At 41.1% G+C, this 21281-nt stretch overlaps 1 protein-coding gene across 4 annotated transcripts in view; it reads left to right on the top strand.

Moving 5' to 3' along the window:
* The window catches only part of SOX2 (SRY-box transcription factor 2), a 408003-nt gene that overhangs the window by 162782 nt on the left and 223940 nt on the right, over positions 1-21281 (top strand). For all 4 annotated transcript variants that reach the window (XR_010590329.1, XR_010590328.1, XM_065556847.1 and 1 more), the window contains one exon: positions 2481-2598. The gene's annotated coding sequence lies outside the window, so the exon portion shown is untranslated. Of the gene's footprint in view, positions 1-2480; positions 2599-21281 lie in introns of those variants that run through there.

The raw sequence follows: 21281 nt of genomic DNA, 5'->3' as shown, positions 1-21281 counted from the left end.
ATAAAATATGTAAACCCCTTCCTTTGTACTGGATTATATAGCGTCTCTGAACTTCAACTCAGGACATTATCATACCTTTACAAAAATACTATGTAATAAAAAACACCCACACAAAAGTACAAATGAGTCCCATAGCCAACAGTAAATGGCTAACTTATTTTTCAAAGGTTCTGTGCACCTACAGCTCCTGTTGACTTCAACTGGCATTGTGTGTGCTCAGCACCTTTGAAAAGCAAATAATTTCTGCTCAGGCCCTTGCTAGTCTTTGTGACAAATTTGACAGATGTGGTGACGAGTTACTTGGGGGATCACTAGATGGCGCTGAAGTGCACCTATGTGTTTTAGTATGTCTTTGCTTGATGGTAGATGTTTCTATAGTAAAGTAGACTGTTCAGATGTATGGAGCTATTGCTCTGTCCTAATTACAGCATATAACAATGTGGACATTCATTGTTTTCATGTGGCAAAATCTCATTCAGGGGATCCTTGACCCTTTGAAGGTTCTCTACCCACCATTCCTTTTTGAGGAGATGACAAGTCACTTAAGGTTCTTCTACCTTCCCTATCATGCGCTGAGATAAGTCTTTTCCTGACCTCTCAATCAGTGGCGGATTAGCCACTGGGCCAACGGGGCCCATGCCCAGGGTTCCCGGTCAATTGGGAGGCCCCTGGAAAAATGGGCAAACCCCAACCCACTCCACCTGCCCAGCGCTCCTGCTGAGGAGCGGGGAAAGCCCCTGCACCCTTACCCTGCTCCCTGGCAGGAGTGCCAGGAGGGAGGGTGGGGGGACTGCAGGCTGAAGGGGTGGGGAGGAGCCCCCCACTTGCTCTGGCCCAGGGCCCCATAAACCCCTAATCCACCTCTGCTCTCAATTCTTCTTGATTTATTGGTGCTTCGGCCTTTCCCTGCTCTCCTATTGCTCTTTTGAATGATAACTAGCTCAGGTAATCTATGCCTTCCTAAAACTGCTTCAAAACTCCTGTCACATGCAAGACTAAACCCACACACTGTCTTGCATCGCTGAGGTGACAGGACACTATGTATTCCAATAAGCCTACAGCACTATACATTAATCAAACATCAGTACTCACTTCATAAAGAATAGTTATTAATACCTTTCTCCATGCATCAAATATCATGAGTTTATTATTTGCTTAATTTGTAACTGCTCAATGTATCTGCTGAACATGAGAAGTATTTTGTTGATGTTTAAATAGTAATAGGGTATTTGGATATTAAGTGCTGCGTATTTCTCTGTGCTAAAACAGATTGCATGTAAATGATAATTACATTTGGGCATCTTTAGGGTTATTCTCAAGGAATCAGAAAAATAAAAACATAATAGTATGTACAGTGCAGTGGTCGCCACTGAAGAGTCAACATTTACCAAGAGTTGCCAAACAGTAGTGTATGAGATGTTATGTTATTTCCTTACATTTATAATGCTAAATAATTTCAGCACCTCAGATGTTAGTAACTATTATCACTACTGGCAAATGTTGACTTTTTACGGTTACCAACACATGAGTTATTGCATGACACATGAGTTAAAATAATTAGCAGTTAAAGGGTTTCCTGGGCTCCTTCCATTCAAAACATATTGGCCTGTCTACACATACAGTGCTACAGCAGTGCAACTGTGCTACTGCAGCGTGTCTGGTGAAGACGCTCTATGCCGACACGAGAGAGCTCTCCTGTCAACATAATAAAACCACCTCCATGATAGGCGGTAGCTATGTCAGCGAGAGAAGCTCTCCTTCTGACATAGCGCTGTCCATGGTGGCGCTTATGTTGGTATAACTTTTGTTGTTCAGAGGGGTGGTTTATTCATACCCTGAGTGACATACGTTATGCGGACATAACCGGTAGTGTAGGCATAGCTTTAGTTTGGCTCCAGATCCTGCTAGTTCATCCTTATAAGGTAAATATTTTTCTTTGTAATGTAAGAGTACAATATCCACCCAGATTAAGTAGGGTTTTTTTTTTTTATGGAATTTAGGTGCTTTTGAAAATTTTACTCAGTCTCTCTGCCTCAGTTCCCTATCTTTAAATTGGGGATAATATTTTGCCATCTCCCAGGGGTGTTGTGAGAATAAATAAATTAAAAATTGTGAGGTGCCCAGATATTATGGTAAGTGGGGGAGTCATATAAGTACCAAAGACTAGAGTAGACCACACACAGACATAGTAAAAATACTTCAGATATGGTAGGTTTGCTGTTCTATTCTCTTGCTACTTCTGAAGTACTAGTACCATAGAAATGATGACACATTCTGCAGCAACTTCAAATTAGGTCACTTTCCAAATCAGGACAAATATCTGATCTTTTGTATTGTATTACATCATTTATGTTGCAGCATGTTTAACCCAACTATTGTATGTTTAGATGGCACAAAACAAACTGTAGGTAATGTAAAGCGAATGAATACCTACAACTTTAGTACTACTACTAGTAATACCTAGTTCTTTTCATCCATAGATTTCAAGGCACTTTACAGAGGAGGTAAATTGCATTATTCCCGTTCAACAGATGAGGAAACTGAGGGACAGAGAGGTGAGCCACTTGTCCAAGGTGACGCAGAAGGCAAGTGGCAGAGGTAGGACTTAAACCCAATTATCCTGAGTCCCAGTTCAGTGTTTCATCCACCTGTTTTAGCCCATGAAGGATAAGCACTTTTCATATGGGATTGGATTGGTTTTATCAATTCCTGTGAATTTATTCTGAAATGTTGGTTGCTGCTACATCTGCAAGTGCTTACAGATATTGTAATGATGGTTATTCATGGGGGTAGCAGCACATTTTCATATAGAATGAAGGGGAGTAGTGTCTTTGTAGAGAGACCTGTGTAGAGTCCACTGATCCTTCCCCTGAAGACTTCTAGAAAGTTGGAGAAAGTTTGGCATGTTGCGGAAACTTGTTTGGCAGTATCTGAATGTAACTAACTGTTTAATTTATACTCTAGCCTGGACTCCTGGTGCTTGGGTTACAGACTTCCCCTATAAAGGACATTACAGTACAGCCTAATGTGGGTCTTGAAACCACAGTCCTGGGATTAAAGAACAAGCTACTGTTTTGTCCTAATCTGTGGCGCAGAGAGGTATTCAAACTGCTGCCATGGACCACCCCAGAGGCAGCTGCATTTTCATGGTGCGGAAAGCAGCTCCTTGCCTTTCTCAAGGATGTTGTGAAGCTTAATTCACTGAAGCTTAATCAATATCTGTAAAGTGCTGTGAGAAATTATAAATCCTGTGTTCCATCTAGTGAGCTAAAATTTCTGTTGAACATAACACTGCATGCTCTAAACAGTTTAGATAATGCAATTAAATAAAATTCTGTACATCAACTTTACATATTGGCAATGGGGGCAATGTGCCATAATGGATCTGATTTCTAATCTATCTAATCACTTAACTAAGCATCATCATGGACTGTACTGCCCAATAATTGATCATGATATCAATTGTACTTCTAAGCTGAAGACATGGTTGGTTAGCAGATGTCATGGTCAATTTTCTTGTAACAAAGCCCGTAACAAAATAAGGCTAGTGTGATTAGAATACAGTAGGGAAAAATGACATTGGATTAGATTCATCAAAGGGATAACAGGTGGATATTTTACAATAGATAGAATATTGTACAAGTTCTTCTAGTTCTTTTTCTCAAATATTATGGAATCATGGAAGTCTAAGAGATATCTTCTCGACATTGGAAAGATTTGGCTAAATCTTAGCTGTGTGCCCTGGTGGAGGGCATTTCAGCCCATACATACCAGCTCTTCTTATATGTTGTTTGCAGCTGTGTTGGTTCCAAGATATTAGAGAGACAAGGTGGGTGAAATAATATCTTTTATTGGACCAACATCTTGTAGCTCTTCTTGTACACAGCCATGTGTGCACTCATTTTTGTATCACAAGGTGTTTGAAGAGTGGTTTACATTCTAAATTAATATAAGGTTAGCCAGCATTAATGAAGAGTATCAGAATTGTACAAAAGCTTCAAAGAACTGTCTGTAACTAGACTAAATCTGGAAGAAATAGACAAGGATACGGGGCCAGATTGGATGATAGCTTTATTTTTCCTTTAATTTTTTGTGTTACCTATTGCATTTTGTGTTTTCATTCGATGTAGCATCTTTTAATAGTTTCCGAGTGGCATAAATGTACTTATTTTGGTCCATTTTAATGTATGAGACTTACATTTTCCCCCATGTTATGTCTCATTAAGTGTCAAGCTGCTAGTGAATATAATTAAAGAACAAAAAAGATTTATTTTTAAAAACCTTTCATTTTTAAGGAACAGGTTGTGAGCCCCTTATTCTTACCGCTAAGCATTTGTTCATCCTACTAGTTTCATTGACTTAAATGAGATTTACTTGAGTGAGTAACTGCTTAGTATTTTGGGTAAATGGCTCGTAATTTGGCCTTAAATCTTGCTTTTACTATGCCAGTGTCACTCCCAGCCAAGCAATGAGGCTGTTCAGGAAAGTAATAAACTCTTAAAAAACTATAGTAGAGGTAAAGCTGCAGAAAGGTGCTGAAAAAGTTACAGGTCCATCCAGGAGCCTAGGTTCACCTTCTAAAAAAATGTATTGGTATTTATTATTTTTATTACAGAAGCACTAGAGACCCCACCCAAGAATGAGTCCCTGTCATGCTAGCCATTGTACAAACACATAGCAAAAGATGGTCCTTTCCCAGAAGAGAGGAAACAGAGGGACAGAGAGGTGAAGTGACTTGCCCAAGATCACACAGTTATAAATTGGGTATAGATTCATAGTCCCAGTGCAGTGTGCTATCCAGTGGACACTAATGCTTTCCCAGACTGACTAAATTAATATTTGCCCTTGAAAAGGTTTTGATGGTCTTAGACCCTGATCTAGGGATTCCCTATAAACAGCATAGAGAAGCATAGGTGATGTTGTGAACCCTGAAGTGATGTTACACAAAACTGGAAGTATTTTTAAAGTGATTAATTAACTTGCCTTGAGTCAATTCTCTCCTGCTTCTGATTTTTAGTCTGATCACCAAATAATTACATTAGATCTCACCTAATCTTAAACTGACGCAAAGCTGCGTTACTCTCTGTTGCTGGAATATGCAAAGAGATGACTTTACATGTAGTTCCATATGGATGGGGGAAAGGATGGATTTAAAATTGTACCTTGGAGTTTTCTTTAATTTCTGTCGGTCAGGACTCTTAGTATTGATTGAACACATTTATTTTTGTGACTTTAAATGAAAATGTCTTGAATAAATAGGAACAGCAGTAACTACATTTTGTGGTATTTGTGGTTATTTACAGCTGTTATAAAGATATTTACAACTGTTCAGCTAATGGTAATGTTTACAGGTTCTGTCACATGCTTACCAGGACTTCACTTATTAAAAAGCCAAAAAACTTTAACAAAAGGTTGTACAATAAAAACGAACACAAAAAGTGTTCTCATTAGCGCAAGTGTATGCATTCTTGGTACAATCATTCCTGGGAGAATAATTTAAACACAGGACTTTGCAATGAATGTAAGGCTCTGACTTGTAAATTTCTATTCGTGCTGGTAATCTAGCACTTCAATAACAACTAATGGAAATATCCTAAATTTTTGTTATTGCTGCCATTATAATGTAACTCGGTATTTTAAATACATTGAGTTCGATCCTCAGCTGGATGGAACTGATGTTGTTCCATGAATTGGCATCACTCTATTTACATCAAAGCCACAATGATGATTGGCTGATGATCTAGACCTTTGGGTCTAATTCAAAGCCAACTCAGGTTTCGGGTACAAACATGCAGTGTTGAAATACAGCATTAATGTGAGTCATGGATGTGGCCACTTGCATAGTTCCTCACAAGGAGGGCCAAATTTTCATTCCTTCTACAGTCCCTTTGCATTGCTTGAATAGTGCAAATGGACTATGAAGCTATCCTAACCTATGCACCCCCAGCTCCTAGATAAGACATAGTACTCCCTTTGTCCAGCCTGTCTGTCTAAGCCGGGATGGGCAAACTTTTTGGCCTGAGGGCCGCATCGGGTTTTGTAAATTGTATGGAGGGCCGGTTAGGGGAGGGGGTTGTGGCCCGGCCCCCACCTCCTATTTGCCCCCCCCCCTGCGGGACTCCTGCCCCATCCAACCCCCCTGTTCTCTGATGGCCCCCCTGGGACCTCTGCCCCATCCACACCCCCCCGCTCCCTGTCCCGTGACTGCCCCCAGACCCCTGCCACCCCATCCAACCCCTCCTCTTATTCCTGATGACCCCCCGGGACCCCTACCCCATCCAACCACCCCTTCTCCCTGTTCCTGACTGCCCCCGGAAACCCTGCCCCTGACTGCCCCCTGCCGCCCCATCCAATCCCCCTCCTTCCTGGCTGCCCCCCAACCCCTGCCCCCATTCAACCCCCTGTTCCCTCCCCCCGACCGCCGTGACCCCTATCCACACCCCCGCCCCTTGACCACCACCCCGAACTCCCCTGCCTTCTATCCAACCCCTCTCCCCGCCCCACCCCGCTCCGTGCCACCTTACCGCGCTGCCTGGAGCACCAGTGGCTGGCAGCGCTACAGCCGCACCACACAGCTGGAGCTGGACCACGCTGCTGCCGCCACCACGCAGCACAGAGACTGGGTCAGACTGGACTCTGCAGCTTCGCTGCCCCAGGAGCTCACAGCCCCACCGTCCAGAGCATTGCGTCGGCGGCGGAGCAAGCGAGCTGAGGCTGCAGGGGAGGGGGACAGCAGCGGAGGGGCCAGGACTAGCCTCCCGGGCCAGGAGGTCGGGGGCCAGGCAGGACAGTCCCGCAGGCCAGATGTGGCCCACAGGCTGTAGTTTGCCCACCTCTGGTCTAAGCATTACTTTGGTGCTCATCACTGTGAGGTCTGGTTACCAAATACAAAAATAAGAGTTAATCCTAAAAACCCTTTCTCATGTAAATAGTGGTCTGATTGAGTTTGTCAATTCTTTGGTTTCTACTTATTTTCTCGTAGTTTATTGTTGTTCCGCATATTTTCTTGAAAACAGGATCTTTAAGAACTTATCCTTTTCTGCTGCTTACTCATTCCATATAAAGCCATAATAATCCTTTGCTGGTAATTGCAACAGCAACTATTTGTGATACTACAAATGGGAATATGATTTTGGTTGGGGGGGGAATACACAGATGATCTCTCTATTTAATGATTTCTTGGAGTGTGCATGCGAGGGTTGGGATGGGTGCAGAAATGTTCTGGCTTGTCTTACAGAATATTAATGTTTCTTTTCCTGTAGTTTCTCAGTTGTTGTTTATCTCTTCCTAGATAACATTGCTGAGCTTGAATGTTTAGGTACTTGAAGGTAAGATTCCACCCAAAAGAGTCGTTTGCCCAGCCTCTACTGAGGGAAGTGAGGGATGGTATACCCTGCACTTCCATTAGTATCTGCTTCAAGGGCTTCTTTAGAATTAGTCTTGATTTCATACACAAATGGTTAGATGGCGCACAGGGATCCACAGAAACCATTGGAAGTACAGATTTGAGAACACTGGAGACAGGGGGCCAAATTAATCCCTGTTGGAAACTTCATTGACTTCAAAAGAGTTTCAACAGGGGTGAATGTGGCCAAGTCTCTCTAGCAGTAACCATGACCTCAGATCATACAGAGGTTATTAAAGGTTTATGCCTAGATAATAAATGGTTGACTAGCAAGATAGAGGAAATAAAAAATAAATCCAGGATTAAACACATGGGGATAATTGGCGTCTCTGAAAGCACCAACCTCGCTGATTTACCCAGGGTTGGGTTTTTTTGGCAAAGATTGATAGACTTGCTGGCTAAGGCAACCTGGTAGATTCATCTCATGTGATCTCTGCAAGGAGTCTTCAAAAGGGGGGAAATCCTGTCTGTGTACCAGCATCATGTGCTGGATTTGTAATTGGTAGGTAGGTTCCTGCAGTTCTAACACAGAGCATTAGAAGATGCCAATTTGTGAAATACGATGACTTCAGAATAAAGCCATTCCTTCCCCTTCCCCACTGTACTGTACTGAAGCGATTTTGCACCAGCCACAGACCTGTTGAAAAAGGTTGGAGTGAAGACCTCTTGATTTCTTAAATACATTTTCTGTTCACCCATTTTAGTAGTTGCATTAATATGCGATTTAGGGTAAACATTGGAGAAACAATAGTCACAGATACAACAGAAATATTAGTATTGATTTAAACACGTTCCTCATCCTTGCAAGAGGTGGAATTTTGGTACATTAAAGTCAGAGCATTACACGACTTGTGTGGCAGCTTTTCCTTGTGTTTGTCAAGTGTTTGCACTTACGGATTGCTCATTGCTGATGCGTTTGTGTGGAAATGCCGAGAGAAATCTTAGATATATTGTAGAAATATAGTATCCTCCATTAGCTATATTTTTAAAGTCTCTGCAGTTTTGTTGACTGATTTAATTGAGTAGCTTTTCCATGTTTTTGCGTAGGGAGCATTTTTAAGGTGCCTTCCAATCTGTTTGTCAATGTTCCTAGAATACCAAGCCACATGCTGGATGGATAGCGCAACTCTTCAGAGATGACCAGGGCCGCACTGCTCAAAATCTTTGGATGGGGCATTACCATTGGACTACCATGTTGAAAAACTTGGGATGTTTTTACCATACAATTTTTACTCTGTATTAGACTAATTTAATTATATGAAGCTCTCTTGATAATTAGCATGAAGATAATTTTGTAATGGAATAAAAGGACAGAGAGAGAGTCTTCCTTTTGACATTATGTGCATTACTATGGAGGAGACTCTGTGTGCATTGTCTAATTTTGCAACTTGTCTTGAACCGACATATCGGGATTGTTCTTTACCTCCCCCCTCACCCCCCGCCACATCCTCCCAGGCATTTCTACAGTGCCCAACACTGTAATATCTAGGCACTAAGCAGGTGTATTGTTACAGTATGATTATGATAATTCCTGGCTTTTCTCCTGACTCTTTGGATATGTTGAGCTCAATTTTTAAAGCCTGGTTATGGTCCCTGGCATAGGGAGACTCTTGGCTGGTACAGCTGCACCACTGCTGTGCCCAGCACTTTAGCAACCACCCAGTGTGGAGCCTGTCAGGAGTGGGAGGGAGGCGGTGTGATGGAGCTCTGCTCTGATTCACCAATCCTCCACTGGTGTAAGTTAGGACTGAATGTCAGTGGCATATGTCAGAGTTGCCTGGCAGCAGCTCTAAATGGCACTAGGGCCAGACCTCAGAATCAGCACCCCAGAACCAGCTCCCTGACTCCGACTCCTCCTCTCCTGCACTGAGCAGTGTACTGGGGCAGGAGAAAATCTGTTCTCTTTTTGGATGCGGTGGGTCCTTCATCAGTCTGCTTCCCGAAAGGAAGGCCGTTGCAAAGAGGTAAGCCTCGCATTGTGCACTGAACATGGCAAGCCTTGAGTTCAGCCTGCTGTCTGGTTGCAGGATGTTCTGAAGCTGAGAGCCGTCCACCAGGACCCCTCTGTCCCCAGCCACTGGACTCTGTCATCTGCACTGTTCATGCTGAGTATACGGGTAGAGAGAGAGGTAGCTGGGTGCTACCCTACGTAAGATGAGGACCAGGACCTTGAAGCCAATGCAGAATTGAGTGGAGAACAAATGTAGATCTTGAAGTACCAATGTGGTAAATTAAAGAGAAGGGAAAGCACAGAGTCCTCTGATCAGAGTTCCCAAGAGGAACATGTTGAGACTTGTTCTTAGCTTGTAATCTTGCCTTCGCAGTGAAAGCAGATATAAGAGGGGAGCAACTTATGTAATTAAGACTGTGTTAAGCTGTTTGGAAAGCAAGAGAGTGAGAGGAAGATTCTCTTTGAGAAGCTTATTGTCAGTCTGATATGTTTAGGCTTGAGATGGTTCCTATCACCACCTACAACCTCAGGATCTTATTTTAAAAAAATAGTTAAAGAACAATATTAAACCTCATTTAGTTTAGGAAATTATTACATGTGTACAGATCCTCAAAACACCGAATCTTCTCTGGTGTAACAAGCTTTTTGCTTATGCACAGAGCTGTTAACATTCACCCCAAACCTGCACAGATTGAGCTTTGGATTTGAAGTTTGTCACCTTTGTGAGCCTCTGCCCATGATCAAAATGTTTGGATTGATGGTGTTCTCATTGCTGGACAACTGGCAAACTTCCAGCTCCTACCAGCTGTCTTGTCACCCTCCAAAAATCCTGGGATCTCCTGAAGACATTTAAGGAATGGGGGCGGCTTGTGTGGGGAGAAAGAAAGTTGGGGAGAAGCTAGCTTTAATGACCCCTTTGGCAGCTGCGTTAAACTGTAACCAGATAGCAAATCTGCAGAAGTTACTTCACTTTTGGCCTCTGAGAAACACACTGTAAGGTTCAGTTCATAAACCCGTTCCATTCTAATACCCTTCTTGTGGGCTACAGAGGATAGAATCTTCTTAGCAACAAGCACATCATCTGAGTGTTCTCACATATACTGGGCCATCCTCCCATTTTCTCTCTGTCTCTCACTCTTTTGACTGGAATGTCACGGATACTTGGACTCACTATTTTGCTTATCACTGTGTACTCACCGTTCTCCCCGTGTTGCTCACCGCCTGTCTTTTCCTGTTTAAAACACAGCTACCGTCGTTTCCAATGTGATGGACAAATTAATCAGGCATTTCCCATGGTTGAGGAACTGGCCATAAATGTTGGCCACTGTCCTCTTGGATACAACTATTACTCTGCCCCCCATCTCTAATCTGATTCTTAGCTTACAGGGGCTTTGCACATATGCTCCTATGGAGTATCAGACAGACACCTGATGTCCAGTTTGAATCTATCAGGCAAAATGAAGCAAGAAGAACAGGAGAAATATAATCTGGCAGGCCTTTTGTGTCTTGCTGTCAATGGGATGACTTTAGACCCTTTGATTATAGTTGTGCTGTTCCACGTTTTCATTATACTCGTATATTCAGAAACTGCTATATAAAATTTACTCCATGCTGATAATGGGTTGTACAAAGTAGGGGCCTACAAGTATTTAAAAATAAATAAACGAATAAAATTCTCTGGACCACCACCCAGTTGTTTTTGAGTTCAAAATAAATTAGTAGTTCAAGTATGGGTTTTTTCTTGTTTTGTTTTTGAGCTTCCATGAGCTGTTTTTGAGCTTTCAATTTGCAGCCCTAGAGTCAGTAATATGGATTTAGTGTTGTTGGGAGACTTTGGACTAGAATGTGGTTATGGTTGACTTAGTTTTTTGAAAGGATTAGCAGTTTATTGTGTAAATTTTTCAACCAAAATTTCTTACAGGGAATCTAGTCTCCTCTTAATGTACTGTGGAAGTAGCCTAGTTAAATCTTACAGTGTTGATAGGAATAAAGACTCCATAGGGTATATATATGGTCACAATTGAAACACAGACATTATCTTTGATGGGACCCCTGCGAAAGCAGCTCCATTTGTGTCACACTGTCATGGAATAGGAGGGTGTTGGGGCTAAAGAGTTGTCATGGAGGCACCAAGGTTTTGATGTAGATGGTCTCTCCCAGTGACCCCATGACAAGCTGCCCTTTTGATGGAACAACTGGGGACAAACCTCCATAAGGAACCTCCTGGAGACTTCCTTCCATTTCATTTCTTCCAAAGTGTTTTACCATGAGAGGTGACAACTGGAGTACTCACATGGTATTCTGTAAAATCTGCATAGAAACTTTTGAGCAAAAATGTGCATTAAAAGTAGGGATGGGGCTGAGCCACAAAATTCAGATCTAAATTTTCTCAAAGGCCTTTGGATCTGGGGTTTTAATTCAGGCCACTCTCAAGTACGTAATTACTCTAGTTTATGCATATCTTGATGATGCAATAGTATATATGTACTTGAGTTTTATTTATACTATAGATCAGATAGAGGGTGATAGGGATTTAGAGAATTTTAGAGGTTTTTGCTGCCTATTAGGGCAAATAAACTAATTTTTTAAACTTTTTTGTTTAAATATGGTGCTAAAAACAAAGCCACTTAAAGGTGACTTATACTTGGGCAACCAAAAATGGAGGCATCCAAAATCAATGGCCACTTTGGAAAAAGTGGGCCTAAATCTTGCGTTGTCCTAGTTTAATCATCTGAAAAACAGGTAATATTTATCCACCTCCTAGGTCAGGGGTAGTCAATTATTTTTTGTCAAGGTCTAAATTTCTTGGTCAAGGTCCAGACTCCAGAGAAACATTTTTCACACCTCTATAACAATAATGATAATGATAAGTAAATAAAAAGATTTCACGGTGTGTTCAAAAGCGTCTGGTGGTCCGGATTTGGCCCGTGGTTGACCTATTGATTACCTCTGTCCTACGGGCATTGTGAAACTCAGTTAATGTTGGTAAAGTAGTTTGATGTTTTAGAATGAAAAGTGCAAAATATTATTCTTATTGTCTATTAGGAATAAACAGGTAAAACAAAAACCTGTCAGAATGGTCTAGATAATACTTAGTCCTACCTCAATGGACTAGATGACCTATCAAGGTCCACTCCAGTCCTACATTTCTATGATTCTATGATTAAGGATAGAATGTCTCACAATGTATAATATTAGCAGTCCATATTGTATTTGCTAAAGAATGAATGATGAAGCTAACCACCAGGTGGGACCTTTATGATTATCTCTTGCTGTTATGTCTTTTGTTCTTTTATTATTTACCCAATACTGTATCTCTCAGGTCAAACTTTTGTTGTTAACTCTGATTTTTCTTGCTTTCTTAACATTCTCTGAATGTGGTCTTTTATGATCTACACTTCTTTTGAGCCTGATTCTCCACTGATCTCCACAATATAGTAATGTACACCAATACAAAGTGGATCTCTCAAAACTGGGTGACTGGGCAACAAAATGGCAGATGAAATTTAATGTTGATAAATGCAAAATAATGCACATTGGAAAGCATAATCCCAACTATATATATAAAATGATAGGGTCTAAATTAGTTGTTACCACTCAAGAAAGAGATCTTAGAGTCATTGTGGATAGTTCTCTGAAAACATCCACTCAATGTGCAGAGGCAGTCAAAAAAGTGAACAGAATGCTGGGAATAATTAAGAAAGGAATAGATAATAGGACAGACAATATCATGTTGCCTCTATGTAAATCCATGGTACGCCCACATCTTGAATACTGCGTGCAGATGTGGTCACCCCATCTCAAAAAAGATATATTGGAATTGGAAAAGGTTTAGAAAAGGGCAACAAAAATGATTAGGGGTATGGAACGGCTTGAGTATGAGGAGAGAATAATAAGACTGGAACTTTTCAGCTTGGAAAAGAGGTGGCTAAGGGCCGATGTGATTGAGGTCTATAAACTCATGACTGGTGTAGAGAAAGTAGATAAGGAAGTGTTGTTTACTGCTTCTCATAACACAAGAACTAGGGATCACCAAATGAAATTAATAGACAGCGGGTTTAAAACAAATAAAAGGAAGTATTTCTTCCCACAATCCACAGTCAACCTGTGGAACTCCTTGCCAGAGGATGTTGTGAAGACCAAGACCATAACAGGGTTCAAAAAAGAACTAGATAAATTAATGGAGAATAGGTCCGTCAATGGCTATTAGCCAGGATGGGTAGGAATGGTGTCCCTAGCCTCTGTTTGCCAGAAGCTGGGAATGAGCGACAGGGGATGGATCACTTGATGATTACCTGTTCTGTTCATTCTCTCTGGAGCACCTGACACTGGCCACTGGCCCTTGGTCTGACCCAGTAGGGCCATTCTTATGTTCTTATGGGTATAAAATGTTATCGCTGATGTGACTAAATGGAGAATGCTGATTTTGATCCACTTTGCAATCATTTTGCATGTGTGTAAATGACTATGCAGGGTGCAAGGAAGTGGAAAATCTGGTTCAAATTCTACATCAGAAACTTTGTTTTAAACTGTTTTACAGAACTCTTACATTGTTTAATTTTGTTGAGTTGAACTCTGATAAATGAGGCAATTAATAGTCACTATGAGATTACTGGATTCATCACTTGTTGTTTTAATGGCCATGGGAAGTATGTAATAAACTGGCTCCTATGTGTGTTTCTCTGTGTCCTCCACTGGACAGGATTAGAACTGCCCAACTGTGTATCATGGATTATTTACTGCTAATAGCTAAAGGAGTCTCAAGTCTTAAGGGGCCATTGCTTTGGGAGTAAGAAGAGCTGAGTTCTGTTTCTGTGATAGCTGTGAAGTTCATAGTGACAACTGTGAAACCTTACTTTCCTATATATTTGTTACAATAGTCACCAGGAAGCAGCACAGGATACTTATTTTAGTATATTATGCAAGTTTCCCAAACTTTAGATAAAATTTGCAAATCATTTTGCACATGTTATAGTCAGTCAGGCAATCCATTCAGATATTGGCTTATATTTTCCAACTGTCTGGGAAAAGGTGCACACACAGGTATCACCAATAATTGTCCTCAACTGCTGTCTAGAGCAGTTGTTATTTGTAGATTTGGAAAACTGGCAATGAAATATCTCGGAAAATATTTTTAGATGTAATGAACTAAACTTCACATTTGAGAGGAGGAACTGACCCAAACTATTGCTTTGAGCATATCTAGTATTTTGTGCCCTCTACAGAAAACTTAGTTCTTCAGGTAGCCTTATGAGATGCACTGATGGTGCAGCTTTGACAGTGGGAGCTTCTCTGACCATTGGAATGTGCCAGCACCTCAGTTCTTTACAGCCACAGTAGCAGACAGACCAGTAGCCTCTCCAGGTTGATCTCGCTCAGATCCTTGACTTCAAAGACTCAGTGCCTTCGCTAGTTACTAGTTAGTTAGGATTAGGTTAGTTTAACTTCATTTGATTTGTTAAGAGTTATTTAATTCCATTTTATTTTGTTAGCTTTAGTGTTTTCTGGTCCTCGGTCGGCACTCGGATCACGTGGTGGATATGAAGGGGAAAAGGACGGGGTTCAAGAGGTCGTTTGGATGCCAATATGAGATATCTGGCTGGCCTGGGCGAAGGGCGATCTCCCTCATGTTGTTCGATTTGCAGCACTTTCACACTGTGGGCTCATAAAGAACACTTACGTAAACAGGCTCCAAGCCTTGCTGATTCGGGAGGTGCTTTTGGTCAAACCCTCTGTTTCTGTAACCTCTCAGAGGGTCCATGGGTATTGTTAGACCTGTGTTAGCCTTTTAACACCCTGGGTGATAAAATCTCCAATCTGTCAGACAGAGAAGGCAAAAAGATGGCTATTCCGGGCAGGAATATTTTCTTTTCAGCTTCACTGGGCATTATGGTGTACAATTATCAGGCTGTAATGTCCACATATCAGTTCCATCTTTGGAAGAAAATGACTATATTTAGTAAATTCCTCCCTGAAGAACAAAAGGAGCTAGCCCAATACCTGATAGCAGAAGGACAATTGGTAGCTAAATATGGACTAAGAGAATCATTTGACTCCTTAGATGCAGCAGCAGGAACAATAGCTTTATATCACATTAAGGCAACATGCATGACTCAAGTCATCTGGTCTTCCACCAGAAACAAAAGTGTGGGTGAAATACCTTCCTTTCAAAGGTGATGGCTTGTTGAGCATCAGAACAAACAAGATCCTGGAAAAAATGATGGACAGCAGCTCCTTCAACTGCCTAGAGGAGTATATCAGTCTCTGCCTGTGACCACAGACCATTTGACTCTGCAGAACAGCTGGGTTTATCACTTGGACACCCCGCACTGCACTCAACAGCCTGGGCCATCGGATTCTGACACACCTAGAAAAATCCTGCTCACTGGAAGTGCAGCATGTCTTGACATATGCTAGAAAAGTCAATTGGCAAGTGCTGTGACCAGAAATGGAAGAGATTTCTGGTTTGGGAAACTAATGATAACATAGCTCCAACCATGGCTCTTATCCAATCTTGACTCAGTTTGAAACTTTCAGGTCTCTTTGTGGTCTGTAAAGGTTCATCTAGTGGCTATATCAGCTTACCACTCTTTGTTTAAAATAAGTCCGTATTTACTCATGACATACTGAAGAGCTTTTTGAAGGGACAGTCAATATGTATCCACCAGTCAAATCTCTAACACCATCTAGGGATTTCAATCATGAAGCTTATGAAGCCTCCCTTTAAGCTTATGAGGGAGTGTTCCTTGTTCTACCTCTCAATTAAAATGGCATTCATCAGAGCTGGAACATCTGCGAGAAGAGTGTGGGAGCCGAGAGCCCTCATGGCTGACTCACCTTTTTACAGTTTTCCACAAGGACAAATTAGTTCTCCATCTTAGTTTTAAATTCCTGCCCAAGGTTATAATTGATTTTTACCTTAATCAATCAATTTTCCAATATGCGTTTCCAGACCTCATTCACATGCAAGCAAAACAAAATTGCACGGGGCTATGTGCTAAATTGGCTTTAGACCATCACTTAAATTGGACCAGATAATTTAGAAAGTCACCAAATCTTTTTATCTCCAATACAGATAATAATAAAGGACAAGTAATTACATCACAAAGGCTGTCTAAGTGGGTTAGGCTATTTATAGAAGAGAGCCATATACTAGCATCTGTCCCCCTCCCTGTATGGATTAGGTCACATTCCAGAAGAGCAAAAGTGGCCTCCATAGCATGCCTTAGGCACATTCCTATTGCAGAAATTTGCAGAGCTGCAGCTTGGAGTTCTATGCATACATTGACAGAACACTACTCATTCGACCTAGCATCCTGGCTGGATGCTCAGTTTGGGACGCCAGTACTCCTTGATAGGGTAATTAAGAGTCTGCATCTCATCTCCCGTAGATAACTATCCCATGAGTGGGAATGTGCAGAGGCCACTCAAAGGAAAAATGAAGGTTATTCACCTGTAACTGGAGTTCTTTGAGGTGTACTTCACACATTCACATTTTCTGCTGACCTTCCCTTCTTCCTTGGAGTCCAACATTCAATCTTAGACCTGAGGAAGGAGTTGAAGGAAGTGAGGTGGCCATGCCATGCTCCCTTTTATAGCCTCACTCTTAAAACATTCAGGTGCTGTGAGGAGAGGTGCGGGAGCACAGCAACATCTACTGCTACAGAAAGGGTCCACTCTCAGAGCTGCACTATCAGCACATCCCATGAGTGTGGATGTGCCAAATCTGTCTTGAAGAACTCCAGTCACAGGTGAGTAACTGTTTTTTATCTCTGCAAAAGTGCGAGTTATTAATTTAAGTGATCATGTTTGTTTTATGCAAACACTCCCTATTTAATAAAACATTTATTTTGATTTAACACAGATGTTTTGTGGGATACTCGGGAGAGTCTGTAAATCTGTAAAATCAAGAGTTTCTATTCAACAGAGACAGATTGTTACAGTACATTGGTTTGAACAAATGTCCATTGGGGTTTGATTGGTAGCTGCTAGATTAAAAAAAATATTTTTGTATCATCACAAACCTGCTCATCAACAAAAGGACTATGTAAAGAATATATTAAAAATACACATTGCATTTACCATGAACATGATAACCTTATTGTTACTAGAACTACCACAGACCATGAAAATATACATCTGCAGCTACCCTGATGATTTTGTTGAGCATATTATTTGACTGCAATTATATCCGACATCAGTTTCTCAGTGGTGCAACCATATTAAGAAGTTGGCAGAGAGGAGGGAGGGGAAACCAGGAGTAAGAATACACAAGCCCTGCAGATGCAATGAGGAGAATTAAAAGTTGGGGAATATAAATCAATCTTCTCCTCTTCCCCCACCTACCCCCCGGGTTAGTATCATGCTCAATCTACAATCTATCAAAACTTCACTTAAACCCACACAGGCACATAGTGAATGTTGAGGGTGTGTGTGTATAAAGGTGCCTTTAAGATCACCTTTGTTCTTCTCCAGTCTCGCTACCACTGCATGCAGGGCTGGTCCCCAAACATTGAGTTAAAGCACCCTGTAGGCTACTCTAACTTGCATCAGGTGCTAATGCTTGTTAAGGGCCAGAACCACAGATGGGGATCAGTGATGTGTAGGGATATCCTGTCACACCTCCTTTCCTTTGCTGCACTGGCAGCAGGAAGGATGTGTGGTGTAAAGTCCTCTCCATCAGCTCCACACCATCTTACACTGGGATGATCCTTTTGGGGTCAGATGCATCAGTGCTAAGGCCACATTCCACCAGCTGTGCAGCTCAAAGTGGCCACAATCACAGGAGAACCCAACCCAGTGCTACAATTTGGCCTAATACTAGTAACTTCCTAATTGAAAATGTTGTTATATTGGCAAAGTATGTAACAGAGCTCACATCTCACTAATTTTAAGCACTTCATTCATTTGTTTTTAGGGTGAACATTTAAAAAGAAACTAGTCAATATCTAAAATAAACTCTAAAGTCTAAATTCTGTTACAATGGAGTTTTGCTTTATTTGTCATGTGACAATAATCTGATTTAATTCAGTTAGTTGATCTACTCTAATGTAGTTTTACCTAATATTTAGGGCCAGATCCTCAGCTGTTTTAGACTGGAGTTTAATGTTAACTTCAGTGCAGCTATGTTGATTTACCTCAGCCATTAATTTACTAAAATGTCTTTATATAACAGTACCCTGAATATGTGATGCAACATTTTGCTGTTAAAACCTGAAAAATCTCACGAATAGACAGTACCTTGGTCAAATGTTCAAACCAAAACCAAGTTTTACTGTACAAACTAGATATTTTCCAGTTTATCTCTAGTACACTAACAGTGCCAGGGTCAAAAGAAAAAAAAATATCTTGGAACATAAAATATTACCACCACTGTAAACATAATAATCAAGTTAATATACTGTACTATTATTTTCAGAATTGCTTTTGTAAACATTGCTTGTTGATGAGAACTAATTTTATATTTGTTAATTTTTTTTCGACTGCTCTTTTGGTTCTAATAACAATTTGAGTGAGGTATTTTACAAAAAAGAAGTGAGGTTTGCCCAGTTCACGTCTTGGAGGTTACAGTATGTTTAAACAGATATATTTTCTTTTAGTCTAACCTTGTCTGGAAGATATAGGAAAACTAATTTGCCTTATTTACATATGGCACAATCTATCCAGTATTCAAGGGTTTGTCAGAAACAGGAACATTGTGCATTTCCATGGTAACAGATGGCATGCTGACAGTATCTGGCTCATTGCAGCTTCGTCTAGGCAGGCCAGCAATTAATCAGCCATCTACATGCACAAAATTCTTTGTGAGTGAATGGCACTGCTCCTCTGTAGTGCTGTCTATGCTTTTACAATTTTTGTATTCCTGCAGGGCGAAGTACTTTTTTGTCTCTGGTGCTCATTTTCTGTAGCTTCCAAAAAGCCCTGGTAAAGAATATGAAAATGGAAACAAATCTGCACGTAATTTAGAAATGACACTGTTTCTTCAGAGTATAAAATACGCCGGGGTCTGTTTCCATTACATTGCTTTCCTTGGCTTTTTCTTTCCCCCCTTGTTGTTGGCTTTTTGTACCATGTGTTTTCTTCAACCTATTTAACATACACGGGCAAGATTTTCCCATAACAACTAAGTCTCTGAAGGTGTGCTGGAATTAACGTTGTTCATCTGAATGGTTGGTCCAGGACTCAGTATGCCAATGAGAGGCAGGTGGCTAAAGAACGCATGGGGGTAATGTGCTCAGTGGCGCTCCTTATCGCCCCTTTAAAGAACAGCCCCTTGCATCTCCACTGCACCTCCTGTGGACAGCTGCATGCACACAGTAGGCTTGGAGATTTGCCCTGGTCCTCACATCAACTGACCATGCTTCCTCAGGACTATGGGACAGTTAAATTAGCAGCGCTCTCTCTTTGTTCCTATGTGAATGTACGGTGGGAGAGAACAGGCTCCTGATAATCTCTTTCCCCTTCCTAACATCCACGCAAGATAGGGCAGGATTTTCCCTTAGAGCCTTGCTGCTGCCATACATGATTGCCCACTGACAGTACTTCATATACAGCTCATGACACACTCTTTTCTGTTCATCTCCTGGACGCCATTCTGATGGCTCTTCCCTTTCAGGTTGGGATTTCATGACTGCTGTTCTACTTTATTAGGTTCTGACTTGAGCAGCATTTACCCCCATCTTGTCTTTCTGCTTTATGCAACGTGAGATTTCATAGAGTCCTGCAAATGCATTTGGGATCCAATGGCCTCTGGAATGTTTTAAGCGGACTATATATATATGTCATATCTGTCTCAAATGTTTTATTTGTTCTTTCTAATCTGACTGATGTTTGCCAAAGTTTGATCCATGAAACAAGCTATCATAATGTTTATGGGACTGAAGTCCCATTGAATGTTTGATTTGTTCCTGATTGGGTGTAAATTGATATCAGTTTTGTCTTTCATTACAGAATTCACCAACTCAGACTTCAGCAGATTTGAGAGGGATTTTATGATTCTCACACACAAAACTGTTTGTACAGTGCCTAATGTAATGGGTCGTCAATCTCTGTGCTACTTTAATACAAATAATAAATAGTCACCATAATTCAGTGCACAAAAGGGATGAGAATTTTTGTCTCGGTTGGAACAAAGTTCTGCTTGTATCACTTAAGAAGATGAACCAAATTAAAATTCAAGACTTCTTATATTTCACTTCCCACTGATTCTGTCTGGGCAGATTTGAGTTACAGGCTCTGAAGTAGTCCTGATTTCTCGATGGGAAAGTTTTCTTTGATGACAAACTTGGTGAGACTGCATTTAATCTATACCAGCTTGTCATGTCATAGGATGCTTATGGTCAGGGTTGGGCAGAGTATGTGTTTCTTATGGTCTTTATTTCTTTTCTCCATTGTAACTGTTGCCTAGAACCAGGGCTTAATTAATGAAATGAAAATGGTAATGAAAATGGTACCGGGGCTCAAGCAATTATTTTACATTCATAAGTGATGCTTAGCCCTGGCACAAATTAAGCACTGCCTAGAGCCTCAAGAAGAGTCCAAAGTAAAGACTGTAGTTACCGAAACCCAAGTCCAGGCTTATAAACTTTTTATTCTAAATATCTTTCATTTGAATAGGTAACTTGGAGGCTACATTAGACAAGGGGAGTCTGATTTCCTACCCAGTATTGTCTTCTCTTCACTGTTAATGAAACAGGACTAAATCCTATGAGAAAGAAAACACGTAGTGTGGCCCAAAAGTTGGCTTTATAACTGACTTATATTGTGGGTAGTTAATCATGATCACTATAAAGCTGCATCAAGGAAGCCTTTGGGTATATTTTCTAGTTGCATGATGGGCTGGATCCTGTAAAGTGTTGAGTCCTAAACTTCCACTCAAGCCCAAGAGAGTGAAGGGTGTAAACACCCTTGCAGGATTGAGCCCCA

The sequence above is a fragment of the Chrysemys picta genome, chromosome 9, assembly GCF_011386835.1.
Source record: "Chrysemys picta bellii isolate R12L10 chromosome 9, ASM1138683v2, whole genome shotgun sequence".
NCBI lineage: Eukaryota > Metazoa > Chordata > Testudines > Emydidae > Chrysemys > Chrysemys picta.
This window is presented reverse-complemented; position numbering and strand designations above follow the sequence as displayed.